The sequence below is a fragment of the Ovis canadensis genome, chromosome 7 (assembly GCF_042477335.2).
Source record: "Ovis canadensis isolate MfBH-ARS-UI-01 breed Bighorn chromosome 7, ARS-UI_OviCan_v2, whole genome shotgun sequence".
NCBI lineage: Eukaryota > Metazoa > Chordata > Mammalia > Artiodactyla > Bovidae > Ovis > Ovis canadensis.
Window position 1 is genome coordinate 49,154,661 of NC_091251.1, and position 13,924 is coordinate 49,168,584.

The following is a 13,924-nucleotide window of genomic DNA, read 5'->3' on the forward strand; positions in this document are numbered from 1 at the left end:
CTCTCACATCCATACATGACTACTGGAAAAACCATAGATTTTACTAGATGGATATTTGTGGACAAAGTAATATCTCTGCTTTTTAATATGTTGTCTCGGTTGGTCATAACTTTTCTTCCAAGGAGTAAGCGTGTTTTAATTTCATGGCTATAGTTACCATCTGCAGTGATTTTGGAGCCCCCCAAAATAAAGTCTGCCACTGTTTCCACTGTTTCCCCATCTATTTGCCATGAAGTGATGGGACTGGATGCCATGATCTTCGTTTTCTGAATGTTGAGCTTTAAGCCAACTTTTTCACTCTCCTCTTTCACTTTCATCAAGAGCCTCTTTAGTTCCTCTTCACTTTTTGCCATAAGGGTGGTGTAATCTGCATATCTGAGGTTATTGATATTTCTCCTGGCAATCTTGATTCCAGCTGGTGCCTCTTCCAGTCCAGTGTTTCTCATGATGTACTCTGCATAGAAGTTAAATAAGCAGGGTGACAATAGACAGCCTTGACGTACTCCTTTTCCTATTTGGAACCAGTCTATTGTTCCATGTCCAGTTCTAACTGTTGCTTCCTGACCTGCATACAGGTTTCTCAAGAGGCAGGTCAGGTGGTCTGGTATTCCCATCTCTTGAAGAATTTTCCACAGTTTATTGTGATCCACACAGTCAAAGGCTTTGGCATAGTCAATAAAGCAGAAATAGATGTTTTTCTGGAACTCTCTTGCTTTTTCTATGATCCAGTAGATGTTGGCAGTTTGATCTGGTCACCTCATTAGAACTGACTTAAATGTCTTCCTTTTTATGACTGGGTAATATTCCATTGTATATATGTACCACAGCTTCTTTACCTATTTGTGTATCAGTGAACATCTAGGTGGCTTCCCTGTCCTAGTTATTGTAAATCATGCTGCAGTGAACACTGGGGACATGTGTTTTTTCAATTATGATTTCCTGAGGGTGTGTGCCCAGTAGTGGGATTGCTGGGTCACATGGTAGACTTATTCTCAGTTTTTTAAGGAACCTCCATACTATTCTCCATAGTGTCTGCATCAATTTACATTCCCACAAACAGTGTAAGAGTGTTCCCTTTTCTGCACATCCTCTCCAGCATTTATTGTTTGTAGATATTTTGATGATGACCATTCTGACCCATGTGAGGTGATATCTCATTGTAGTTTGATTTGCATTTCTCTGAAATGAGTGATGTTGAGCATTTTTCTTGTGTTTATTAGCCATCTGTTTGTCTTCTTTGGAGAAATGTCTGTTCATGTCTTCTGCCCACTTTTTGATTGGATTATTTGTGTTTGTATTGAGTTACATGAAGTGCTTGTATATTTTGGAAATTAATCCTTTGTCAATGGTTTCATTTACTGTTATTTTCTCCCATTCTGAAGGTTGTCTTTTCACCTTGTTTATAGTTTCCTTTGCTGTGCAAAAGATTTTAGGTTTGATTAGGTCTCACTTGTTTATTTTTGTTTTTATTTCCATTACTCTAGGAGGTGGATCATAGAGGATCTTGCTGTGATTTATGTAATAGAGTGTTCTGCCTATGTTTTCCTCTAATAATTTTGTAGTTTCTGTTCTTACATTTAGGTCTTTAATCCACTTTGAGTTCATTTTTGTGTATGTTATTAGGAAGTGTTCTAATTTTCATTCTTTTATATGTAGCTTTTCCCAGCACCACTTATTGAAGAGACTATCTTTTTTTCCATTCTTACCTCATTTGTCAAAGATAAGGTGCCCATAGGTGCATGGGTTTATTTCTGGACTTTCTTTCTTGTTCCATTGGTTTGTATTTCTGTTTTTGTACCAGTACCATACTATCTTATTAACTGTAGCTTTGTAGTATAGGCTGAAGTCAGGAAGATTGATTCTTCCAACTCTATTCTTCTTTCTCAAGATTGCTTTGGCTCTTCAGGGTCTTTGTGTTTCCATTTGAATTATAAATTTTTTTGTTCTAGTTCTCAACATGAATTTTTGACTTATAAAGCTACTAAGATTCTCTTTTCTCTTTTTTAACCCTTTCATCACTTCATTAATTTTCTTCTCTCTCTTCTCTATTTTTATAACAATTCTCTTTCTCCTGGTAACTTTTCCAAGACCTGTAAATAGGCTTACTTCCCCATCATTAAACTCACAGACACAAAATAAACGTGTGCACTCAAGTTTTTCAGTTACAAGAAGTGGAAAGCAATTCTGGCTAAACATAAAGGTATTTAATTTTATCTCCAGAAGCTCATCAAATCAAATGGAATCACAGAAAACTAGGATCTGGTTGAAAGAGGCTTATTTACATATCTAAAAAAAGGAACATAAGACAAGCAACATAAAATAACTTTTCTTCATACACCTAGATACACATTTACTTCCTCCTCAGTGCTTCAGGACCCACATGCAACTTTAGGGTCTGACTTATAATCAATTAGCCTTTAGTTCTCTTGTGATCCTACTTGATATTTTATAGTCTATAGACTAAGTTGTGAAGTTACAAACCCCAAATAACTTCACATAAAGTAGCAGAGGAAAGTGTAGAATTATTTTAATAACTTTATATTTATTGATTATTATTTAATAAATTATGAATAAGTTGACAGCACATTGATTATATTTATTTTTTAATATGTGTGCATATACACATATATGCACACATACCTAAATATGTGATCTATATTATTGAAGAAAAAGACACAATACATGTTTCAACATTATTTCTGTAACTAGTTACAAAGTTACAGATACTTTTGAGATTACTCCACTACTCTTAATGTTCCCCATGATTCCTTCAGAAGTTCTATGCCTCTGACTTACATCTTGGTAGGAAGAAGAAGCTCCAGGGGCTTCTACTTGCTTCTAGAGTAGTAATCTGTAGAAGAATCATAGCAGTGTAACAAAAGTATGAATTCAAACCAGAATCTCCAGCTGTGAACCTAGAATCTGATACTAGCTTTGTGACCCTGGGCAAGTTACTTAACTGATTTGTTTCCTAGTTGTTTTTGTCTGTAAAATGAAGTTAATGATGGTAAAAGTTTGCTGTGAGATTAAATAAGTAAATTCATGTAAAAAATTTATAACAATGTCTGACACATCACAAGTACTTGGGTGTTAGTAATTATTATTATTAGTGGTGGTGATGGTGGTAGTAGTTCTCCAAGGATTGGGTAGCTAATGGTGTATTAGCTGAGGAGTATTCTGAGTCTTACTGGTCAACAAGGAGGTGAACTTAAGTTGAATTTTTTTAAATCCCTCTTTTCCTATAAGTTCCCATTCTGACAACTGGACTACAGTGGTAATATGAGGAACCTTCCTCATGTTATAGCCTCCCTTACAATTCAAGGGACTATGGATGTGAGAGCTGGACTGTAAAGAAAGCTGAGGGCTGAAGAATTGATACTTTTTAACTGTGGTATTGGAGAAGACTTTTGAGAGTCCCTTGGACTTCAAGGAGATCCAGCTAGTCCACCCTAAAGGAGATCAGTCCTGAGTGTTCATTGAAAGGACTGATGTTGAAGCTGAGAGTCCATTATTTTGGCCATGTGATGTGAAGAGCTGACTCATTTGAAAAGACCCTGATGCTGGGAAGGATTGAAGGTGGGAGGAGAAGGGGATGACAAGGATGAGATGGTTGGATGGCATCATGACTCAATGGACACGAGTTTGGGTAAAATCTGAAAGTTGGTGATGGACCGGGAGGCTTGGCCTCCTTCAGTCCATGGGGTCACAAAGAGTTGGACCCGACTTAGTGACTGAACTGAACTGAAAAGCATATGAACTGTCTTAGATCTGAAAACTAGAAGAGGAGTCATGACTCTCAACAGTGTTGTATATCAGGTGGTATCTTAGTGAACTATCTATTCTGTTCTTAAGTGATTGCCAGTTCATGTCCTTCAAAAGCAAAAGCATTTTTTTCATTTGCAAATAAATTTACTTCTCAGGTGTTTGATTGCAAAGGAAGGTCACACACATATACTTCATATCACCCTGTTTGTATTGAATATGACCTCTATTCAGTCTTTCCTGCTAATTTAACTCAGCTGCTCCATCAGAACACAATTTTGACTTCTGAAAGAATGTGAGTAAAATATAAAAAGATCATAATCACTGTTTTGTTTCTGATCCCTTACTGGTTTTTTCAGAACTGTGGCAGTTTGTAGTTGACTATGACAAGACTGACTAGTCTGTTTAGAAAATGTAAACTGGATCTCACCTTCACTGCCTTTGGAGGCTATAAATCCTGAGTACCAAGAAAGACTCATTGTTTAGAATATTATTTCTCTGCTTAAACTGTACTGTGGGCTGTTAGTCTCATTAACCAATGGTTGTAAACTTTGGGGAATATGTAGTTAATAATACCTACTGTGAAACTGGCTTTTTGTTCTATATCCAAGCATACTGCTGCCTTTTAAAACTATGAGATATAGCCAAATGACCTCAACTCTCACCTCCCCACCATCACCCACCCATACCCATAACTAAGGCCTTAAAGTCACCAGCTGATAACCCCTGATATGAACACAGAACTTTGAAATGTCAAGAACAAGGAGACAGGAGCAACTGGGTACAATAGTCATGAAGTGTTAAAGGAAAGAGGAAGAAGTTGGTTTGAGGTAGCAGATGTTTGCTTCACCAGCACCTGGGAACTGCCAGGGCAGAATGTGCAGGGCAACTGTACAACAATCCCATTCCAGGGAGACCTTGCTGAATCTGAGTATATTTCTTTAGGAACTTTGCCAAGACTAACAAATATTTACCAGAGGGTAGACACTATCACTACAGTGCTAATGATGTTTTCCAAGTGCCAGTGGGTTATGTTTGAATTCCATATCTTAGGTCAAGCAAATATCCCTAAATCTTAGGTCAAGCAAATATCCCTAATGTGTAAAAGATTGTCAAATGTTTCCCATAGCCTTTAATAAGACTGTTTTTGTTGCTTTAGTTGCTCAGTTGTGTCCGACTCTTTTTTGACCCCATGGACTATTGCCCTACAGGTTCCTCTGTTCATGAGATTTCCCAAGCAAAAATACTGGAGTGGGTTGCCATCTTCTTCTCCAGGGATCTTTCCCAACCCAGGGATTGAACCTGCATTTCTGTGTCTCCTATATTGACAGGCAGATTCTTTACCACTGAGCCATCTGGGAAGCCAGGTTTATAGGGACTTTATGTAATCAAACATTCTGATATGATGTAGTTCTTCAATACTTGAGTACTGTTGTCAAGTCTTTTGAAATCATCTCTTGAGTTAATTTATCTTTTTTCCCTTGCCAACCAAATCATTTGTGAATGACACTTTAAAATCACTCCACACTATTTAGCAGTACAGATCAAAACCCTGCCAATGTTTTACCTAAATAATCACACTTCTAGGAGTTTATCCTAAGGAAATAATTATATAAAATATAAGACTTAAGACATTTTGTGTGGAAAAATAGTAATTTATAAAAGTTGAAAAGTTATTCTGGTTTAAATATCCCTAATAAATTAACTAAGTAAGTTTTAAAATGTTCATATGATGGTATGTTGAAATGCCATTAAAATACTGCATAAATGTACCTACTGATAGGGAATAATGTTTATTTTATAAGGTTATTTCCATTTTCTCTTTCTGCCTAACAAATCTCTCCAAAACTTATTGACTTAAAACAAAAGCAATTTATTTCTCCTGATACTGTGGGTTAACAATCTGGGTGGTTCTGCTCGTCTTCTTTGAGATTACGTATACAGGGGTAGTTATTTGATGACTTAACTGGTGGTGGAGAGGCTATGATGGCCTCTCTCACTTAAATGATAGTTCCTGTTATTGATTGTGGTGCCTCAGTTCTCTGAGGCTCCTAAACTTATACAATGTCACTTCTGTTACGTTTTATCTGTTAAAGCAGGTCACAAGACCAGACCAGATCCATGACATGAGGAAATAGACTTTACCTCTCGATGGATAGAGCCACAAATAATTTGTGGACGTGTTCATGATCTACCATAAATATCAAGTAAAACAGACAGCTTATAAATAGCTTGACTCATATTTTCTAATGTTATTGATACATACACACAGATAAAATTTTTTAAAGATATATGTGCAAATATTAAAAGTGATGTTTGTGGGTGATAAGATTATTTTTTGTGAAGATTTTAATGAGTGGTATCATTTATGACTAATTTTTTTTTTACAATGAATCGATTTACAATGAAAATAAGAGATGACCTCTCAAAATACTAATTTTGTGTTTTCTGTGTATGTCCCTCCTCCTTGGCTCTCTCTAAGGTATTTTTAGGGTCATTTTTCTTTTCTTCAACTAGAAAAATATCACAGAAGAGATTGTTATTAAATTCTTTACAGAGAGTAATATGCACTTGCTTATGGCCTTCCTTTTATTAGACTCTTGGATTTACATAGGTTACTTGACTTATCTTGTTCTTTGTGTCACATTCTGGATTCCAGTAATTACCACCTCCTTTTCTAAGTGTTCACAAATTGTCCCCCAAGATCTCTGTAAATAGCTATGTCTGTAACAGTTCTTATTAGAATTGCTGGGGATCATGTTAAATTTATCAGGTAACACTAAGCAAAATTATAATATAAGTAGGAAGACCAAAACTGACTTACATGAAATAATCACTACTATTTGAGGATTTATCTTGGTATGTAAGCTACCCCTTCCTGGAATGTCTTCCTTCCAACTCACTTCTTTATATGTCCTCCCCTTCTGAATTCACATCTTTAAAATGCCCTCCATTTCTTAGATCAGGCTTAACCCAGTTCTTCTTGAAAGACTTCTTTCAAGACTAGACCATACTGATGTTACTAGACTATATTGGTGTTACTAGACTATACTGATCTCTCACTGTCCTAAATTTTTATTGCTTTAGTGTCTTTACATGTTAACGTGGTATTTGCTATATTTTGCAATGCTCTCAAAAAGTCGGGACAAATGTCTTCTATGATATCTATGCAACAATTTTATATATAGTCATAGGTACCCATCAATAATTTAGCAAATTCCGGTTCACCTGACTGTTAAGAGTTACTGTTTTTGCTTAGACATTTCCTTTTTATGAAAGTGTTTATTGTCTTCTGAGCTCGGGAATATTCCTCCTTTGTCACTGTTCTACACTGTCCTCTTAGCCCTCCTTGCTCTGTGTGTGTCCTGAATTTATAATTAGACTTCCTAGTATATTGCCTTAATTTTTCTTTTGTAAATGTATTTCTTTTTTAATACTGTGTTGATAATTTTATGAGAGTGGAGATGAGGATAATGCAACATGATCTGTTTGAAAACTTTAAATTTAATACTCAAGAATTTGAGGATTAAGTTTGCTTCATATTTATTCTCACCATTCAGGAACTTACTGTAAGGGATACCAGTGTGTATTTTTAAGTGCATAATGGCAATACTCTAAGGAAGAACATTATTTAAATTGAAGAAATAGACTATTCTTAAGGCACCACTTAATGCCTACATGTACTTCTTGATTGATCATGTTCCCTTTCTCAAATATGTAATGTATCTGTGAATGAATGTTTTTATACCATCTGTGTGCGTTATTGTCTTTCTTCCTTTCTTCTCCCCACCCCCTACTCCTGCCCCGACTCTCCTCTTAGGTGTACGTTGTTCAGTATGTTGGCTGAGATAGTTACAGTGGCTATTGACTACTTGAAATGTGGGTAGTCCCAAATTGAAATGTGCTCTAAGTATAAAATACACAGAAATTCAGTAATTTTAGTAAAAATTTAAAAATTTACAATTTTTCTATTGATTGCCTGATATAATATTTTTAGAAATCAGTCTATATAAAATAAAATATAGTATTGAAGTTAATTTTGCTTCTTTAAATTTACTTTTTAAATATAGCTGTTAGAAAGCTTAAATTAAGCATGTGCCTCAAGTTTATGACTCAAATTAAATTTTTATCAGACAGTGCGTTCTAAATCAGCTGAAGGATTGGATGTCTTTCCCCTTCCTTCCTTTTCACTTCATTCCTTCTTTCCTTCCTTTTTTCTTCAATGTATAGGGTGATTTGTTGTACCCTGTGGTACAACAAATTTTTAGTGGTCAAAGTGGTCACAATTTTGGGAGAAAGAGTGTCTGAAATAACTTTATGGGCATTAAAGTTTAACTAGCAATGAACAGAAGAAATTCTATTTGGATTTTATATCTCCTACTTTAAGCTTGGTCAAAAAACAGGAAGTAAATTATGTCACTCAGGATCTGTGAAATCTATCTTAATTCCCTTCTATTTGGAAATTGTTGCTTGGGAAACATGTAAATCTGAGCACAAAAACTCCCAACATGTATTATCCACTACAATTTCAAAATTATAGGTAAAATTTCAAGAACTAATTTAAGTGCAGCTGTTATGACAGATTACTTACTAGATTAAAATGTTTTATCAAATACTATCTGCTGTTTGGGAGGTACACAGTCCTTTTAGTTTAATCAGTGATGCAAATAAATTTGCTTCTGTGAACTCTGGTTATGTCGTTTAGTGCCAAATTAAAAAAAAAATCCCTCAATAAAAGGGAGACATAAAGGAATTAGAAAAGTTTATCTTTTGGCAAAATTTGGAAATCTACTGAATTTCTTTCAAAAATTGACATCTGTCAGATTTAAAAAATGAATACCAAAAATTCAGAATTGTTTTCTTTTTTCTCTGTGAAGAAGAGTTAATGCATTGGTAACTAATTTTATGGCTTCTAGGATAATGTTCAGAGAAAACAAGAAAGGTTGAATTTGAACGATCTCTGTTCAGCCTTCACTGATAATTGATTCACAACATATAATTTTCTCCAGTGTGTATACAAAAGGCCAAACCTGGGAAGAATAGAATCAGCTCCCTAAAAGAATGACAAATGGAAACTTTTCCATTTAAATAACAAAAAAGACACTTACACTTTTTCCAACTTTTTAAAAACAAATTAGTTCAGTTTAAATATGAATAAACACACCTTTTCTAATAATATTTAAATTACTTTCTCTAATGACATTCCCCTCAGTTCAGTTCAGTTCAGTAGCTCAGTCGTGTCTGACTCTGTGACCCCATGAATTGCAGTATGCCAGGCCTTCCTGTCCATCACCAATTTCCAGAGTTCACTCAGACTCACGTCCATCGAGTCCGTGATGCCATCCAGCCATCTCATCCTTGGTTGTCCCCTTCTCCTCCTGCCCCCAATCCCTCCCAGCATCAGAGTCTTTTCCAATGAGTCAACTCTTCGCATGAGATGGCCAAAGTACTGGAGCTTCAGCTTTAGCTTCATTCCTTCCAAAGAAATCCCAGGATTGATCTCCTTCAGAATGGACTGGTTGGATCTCCTTGCAGTCCAAGGGACTCTCAAGAGTCTTCTCCAACACCACACTTCAAAAGCATCAATTCTTCGGCACTCTGACTTCTTCACAGTCCAACTCTCACATCCATACATGACCACAGGAAAAACCATAGCCTTGACTAGACGGACCTTAGTCGGCAAAGTAATGTCTCTGTTTTTGAATATACTATCTAGGTTGGTCATAACTTCCAAGAAGTAAGCGTCTTTTAATTTCATGGCTGCAGTCACCATCTGCAGGGATTTTGGAGCCCCCCAAAATAAAGTCTGACACTGTTTCTAATGTTTCCCCATTTATTTCCCATGAAGTGATGGGACCAGATGCCATGATCTTCATTTTCTGAATGTTGAGCTTTAAGCCAACTTTTTCACTCTCCTCTTTCACTTTCATCAAGAGGCTTTTTAGCTCCTCTTCACTTTCTGCCATAAGGGTGGTGTCATCTGCATATCTGAGGTTATTGATATTTCTCCCGGCAATCTTGATTCCAGCTTGTGTTTCTTCCAGTCCAGCGTTTCTCATGATGTACTCTGCATAGAAGTTCCCCTATCTATAGTATAATAAGTTTTAGATACAAAAAGCATAAATACTATTTTGAGAATTTAATTTTGCCTATTAACTTTCTTTATTAGAACACATTTTTAATGACCTGTTAAAAGATAAACTTCAAAGTGTCCCTTTGGGACTTTGTTGTAGACAAGCTCTAGACTAAGGTTTGGTAAATCTTATCTGGTCTATCCTCATAGCTGATGGAATTAGACATTTTAAATAACAGATACTAAAAAACAAAAAACAGGAGAAAAAAAAAGGTGTCTTATTTGCTGGGTCAGTAAAGAAGGCATTAATGTTCCCATCCTTTTCCTCTACCATGGGTTCTGAGATGACATTCTCTCACTTGTCAGTGTTTTCTCTTTTAGGTGGCATTATGTGTCTGATGATGGATGCAAGTGTTAATGGCCCCCCTTGGTCCATTGCTTTGCTTTCTGTGCCACTGGGACTAAGGTGGAAGTTTTATTTCTCAGGAAATCTCTTCCTCACAAGGTGTTAGAAATAAGTTGATCACCATAGTCCTCGTCTGTGACCCCTCATTTTTGTCACTGATTCCATGGAAGGATATAAATTAGTGTTATTAGGGTAAACTGAAGTAATGAATTAAGCCCCAAATATCAGTGGTTTAATAAAACAAAGATTTTTCTTCTTGTTTATATTTCATGTCCGGTGAAGTTCAGTGGTGATGGTGTATGGGATTCTGCTCCATATAGTTGCTCAGGGATTCATGCTGGCTGAGCTACCAAACTGTGGTTGTTGTTTTTGTTCAGTTGTTCAGTCCCTAAGTTGTGTCCAACTCTTTGCTACCCCATAAATTGCAACACATCAGGCTTCCTTGTCCTTCACTATCTCCTGGAGTTTGCTCAAACTCATGTTCATTGAGTTGGTGATGCTGTCTATCTATCTCATCCTTTGTCACCCCCTTTTCCTCCTGCCCTCAATCTTTCCAAGCATCAGGGTCTTTTCCAATGAGTAGGCTCTTCGCATCAGGTGGTCAAAGTATTGGAGATTCAGCTTCAGCTTCAACATCAGTCCTTCCAATGAATATTCAGGGTTGATTTCCTTTAGGATTGACTGGTTTGATCTCCTTGCAGTCCAAGGGACTCTCAAGAATCTTCTCTAGCACCAAAGTTTAAAAGCATCAGTTCTTCGGTGCTCAGCCTTCTTTATGGTCCAACTTTCACCTCCATATATGACTACTGGAAAAACCATAGCTTTGACTATATTGGCAAAATTTATTGGCAAACTGGTATCTCTGCCTTTTACTATGCTGTCTAGGTTTGTCATAGCTTTTATGCCAAGGAACAAGAGTCTTTTAATTTTGTGGCTGCAGTTACTATCTGTGTGATTTTGGTGCCCAAGAAAATAAAATGTCACTGTTTCCATTTTTCCACCATCTATTGGCCACGAAGTGATGGGACTAGATGCCATGATCTTTATTTTTCGAATGTTGAGTTTTAAGCCAGCTTTTTCACTCCCCTCTTTCACCCTCATTAAAGGCTCTTTAGTTCCTCTTCACTTTCTGCTGTTAGAGTGGTATCACTTGTATATCTGTATATCATCTGTATATCTGTATATTATCTGTATGTTTAAAAGACACTTGCTCCTTGGAAGAAAAGTTATGACCAACATAGACAGCATATTAAAAAGCAGAGACATTACTTTGCTAAAGGAGGTCCATCTAGTCAAATCTATTGTTTTTCCAGTAGTTATGTATGATTATGATAGTTAGACCATAAAGAAAGCTGAACACCAAAGAATTGATGCTTTTGAACTGTGGTGTTGGAGAAGACTCTTGAGAATCCCTTGGACTGAAAGGAAATCAAACCAGTCAAGCCTAAAGGAAATCAATCCTGAATATTCATTGGAAGGACTGATGCTGAAGATGAAAATCCAATACTTTGGTCACCTGATGCGATGTGAAGAATTGACTCATTTGAAAGACCTTGATGCTGGAAAAGATTGAAGGTGGGAGGAGAAGCAGATGACAGAGGATGAGATGGTTGGATGGCCTCATTGACTCAGTGGACATGAGTTTGAGCAAGCTCCAGGAGTTGGTGATGGACAGGGAAGCTTGGCGTGCTGCGGTCCACGGGGTCTCAAAGAGTCAGACATGACTGAGGGACTGAACTGAATGAACTAAACTGATTTGTATATCTGAGGATGTTGATATATCTCCCAGCAATCCTGATTCTAGGTTGTGCTTCATCCAGCCTACCATTTTGCATGATGTAATGTACATGTAAGTTAAATAAGCAGGGTGACAATATACAGTCTTGTCATATTCCTTCCCCAATTTTGAACCAGTTTGTCTTACCATGTCTGGTTCTAACTGTTACTTCTTGTCCTGCATGTAAGTTTCTCAGCAGACAGGTAGGTTGGTGTGGTATTCCCAACTCTTTAAGAATTTTCCACTGTTCGTTGGTGGCTCACATGGTAAAGAATCTGCTGGCATTGTGGAAGACCCGGGTTCAATCCCTGCATCAGGAAGATCCTCTGGAGAAGGAACTGGCAGCCCACTCCAGTATTCTTGCCTGGAGAATTCCATAGACTAGGAGCCTGGTGGGGTATATTCCAAGGGGTCATAGAGTTGGGCACGGCTGAGAGCCTAAGACACACACAGCGTCAAAGGCTTTAATGTAGTCAATGAAGCAGAAGTAGTTTTTTTTTTTTTTTCTTTTGGAATTCTCTTGCCTTTTGGTTTCATGTTATTACAGCAGGGAAAGAGAAAACTGGAGGATTGTGCATTGACTTTTAAAAGCTTTGACTTAGAAGTGACACACATCCTTCTGCTCATAGCTCATTGGTCAGAATTAGTCATATCCTAAAACGTCAAGGCTGTATATTGTCACTGTGCTTATTTAACTTCTATGCAGAGTACATCATGAGAAATGCTGGACAGGAAGAAACACAAGCTGGAATCAAGATTGCCAGGAGAAATCTCAATAACCTCAGATATGCAGATGACACCACCCTTATGGCAGAAAGTGAAGAGGAACTAAAAAGCCTCTTGATGAAAATGAAAGAGGAGAGTGAAAAAGTTGGCTTAAAGCTCAACATTCAGAAAACGAAGATCATGGCACCCGGTTCCATCACTTCATGGGAAATAGATGGGGAAACATTGGAAACAATGTCAGACTTTATTTTTTTGGGCTCCAAAATCCCTGCAGATGGTGATTGCAGCCATGAAATTAAAAGACGCTTACTCCTTGGAAGGAAAGTTATGACCAACCTAGATAGCATATTTAAAAGCAGAGACATTACTTTGCCAACTAAGGTCCATCTAGTCAAGGCTATGGTTTTTCCAGTGGTCATGTATGGATGTGAGAGTTGGACTGTGAAGAAGTCAGAGTGCCGAAGAATTGATGCTTTTGAAGTGTGGTGTTGGAGAAGACTCTTGAGAGTCCCTTGGACTGCAAGGAGATCCAACCAGTCCATTCTGAAGGAGATCAATCCTGGGATTTCTTTGGAAGGAATGAAGCTAAAGCTGAAGCTCCAGTACTTTGGCCACCTCATGCGAAGAGTTGACTCATTGGAAAAGACTCTGATGCTGGGAGGGATTGGGGGCAGGAGGAGAAGGGGACGACAGAGGATGAGATGGCTGGACGGCATCACGGACTCGATGGACATGAGTTTGAGTGACCTCCGGGAGTTGATGATGGACAGGGAGGCCCGGCATACTGCGATTCATGGGGTCGCAAAGAGTTGAGCAACTGAACTGAACTGAAGGAGCTATTAGGGGATTGTGACATGAGAAACGTGTGGATATTTGGTGAATAATAAATGTATCTGACATAATATTCCTTTTTGGTCATTAATATTTTTTTCTTTGTTCCTTTTAAACATAGAATATCTCCTTAAAAGAGACAAAGTTCCATCCAATTTTGACCATTAAACGCAAAGCTCAAGTTCCATCCAACTTTAAGCATTAAGTTCAAAAATTGGAATGATACAAATCAATCTCTATATCAGGTTTGAATGTGTTCTTCTTAGTGTAGAGTCCTATGAACTAAAAGATGAATTGTCTCCCTCTTAGAAACCTGATCTGAAGTAGTAGAATATGTACAGAATGACTA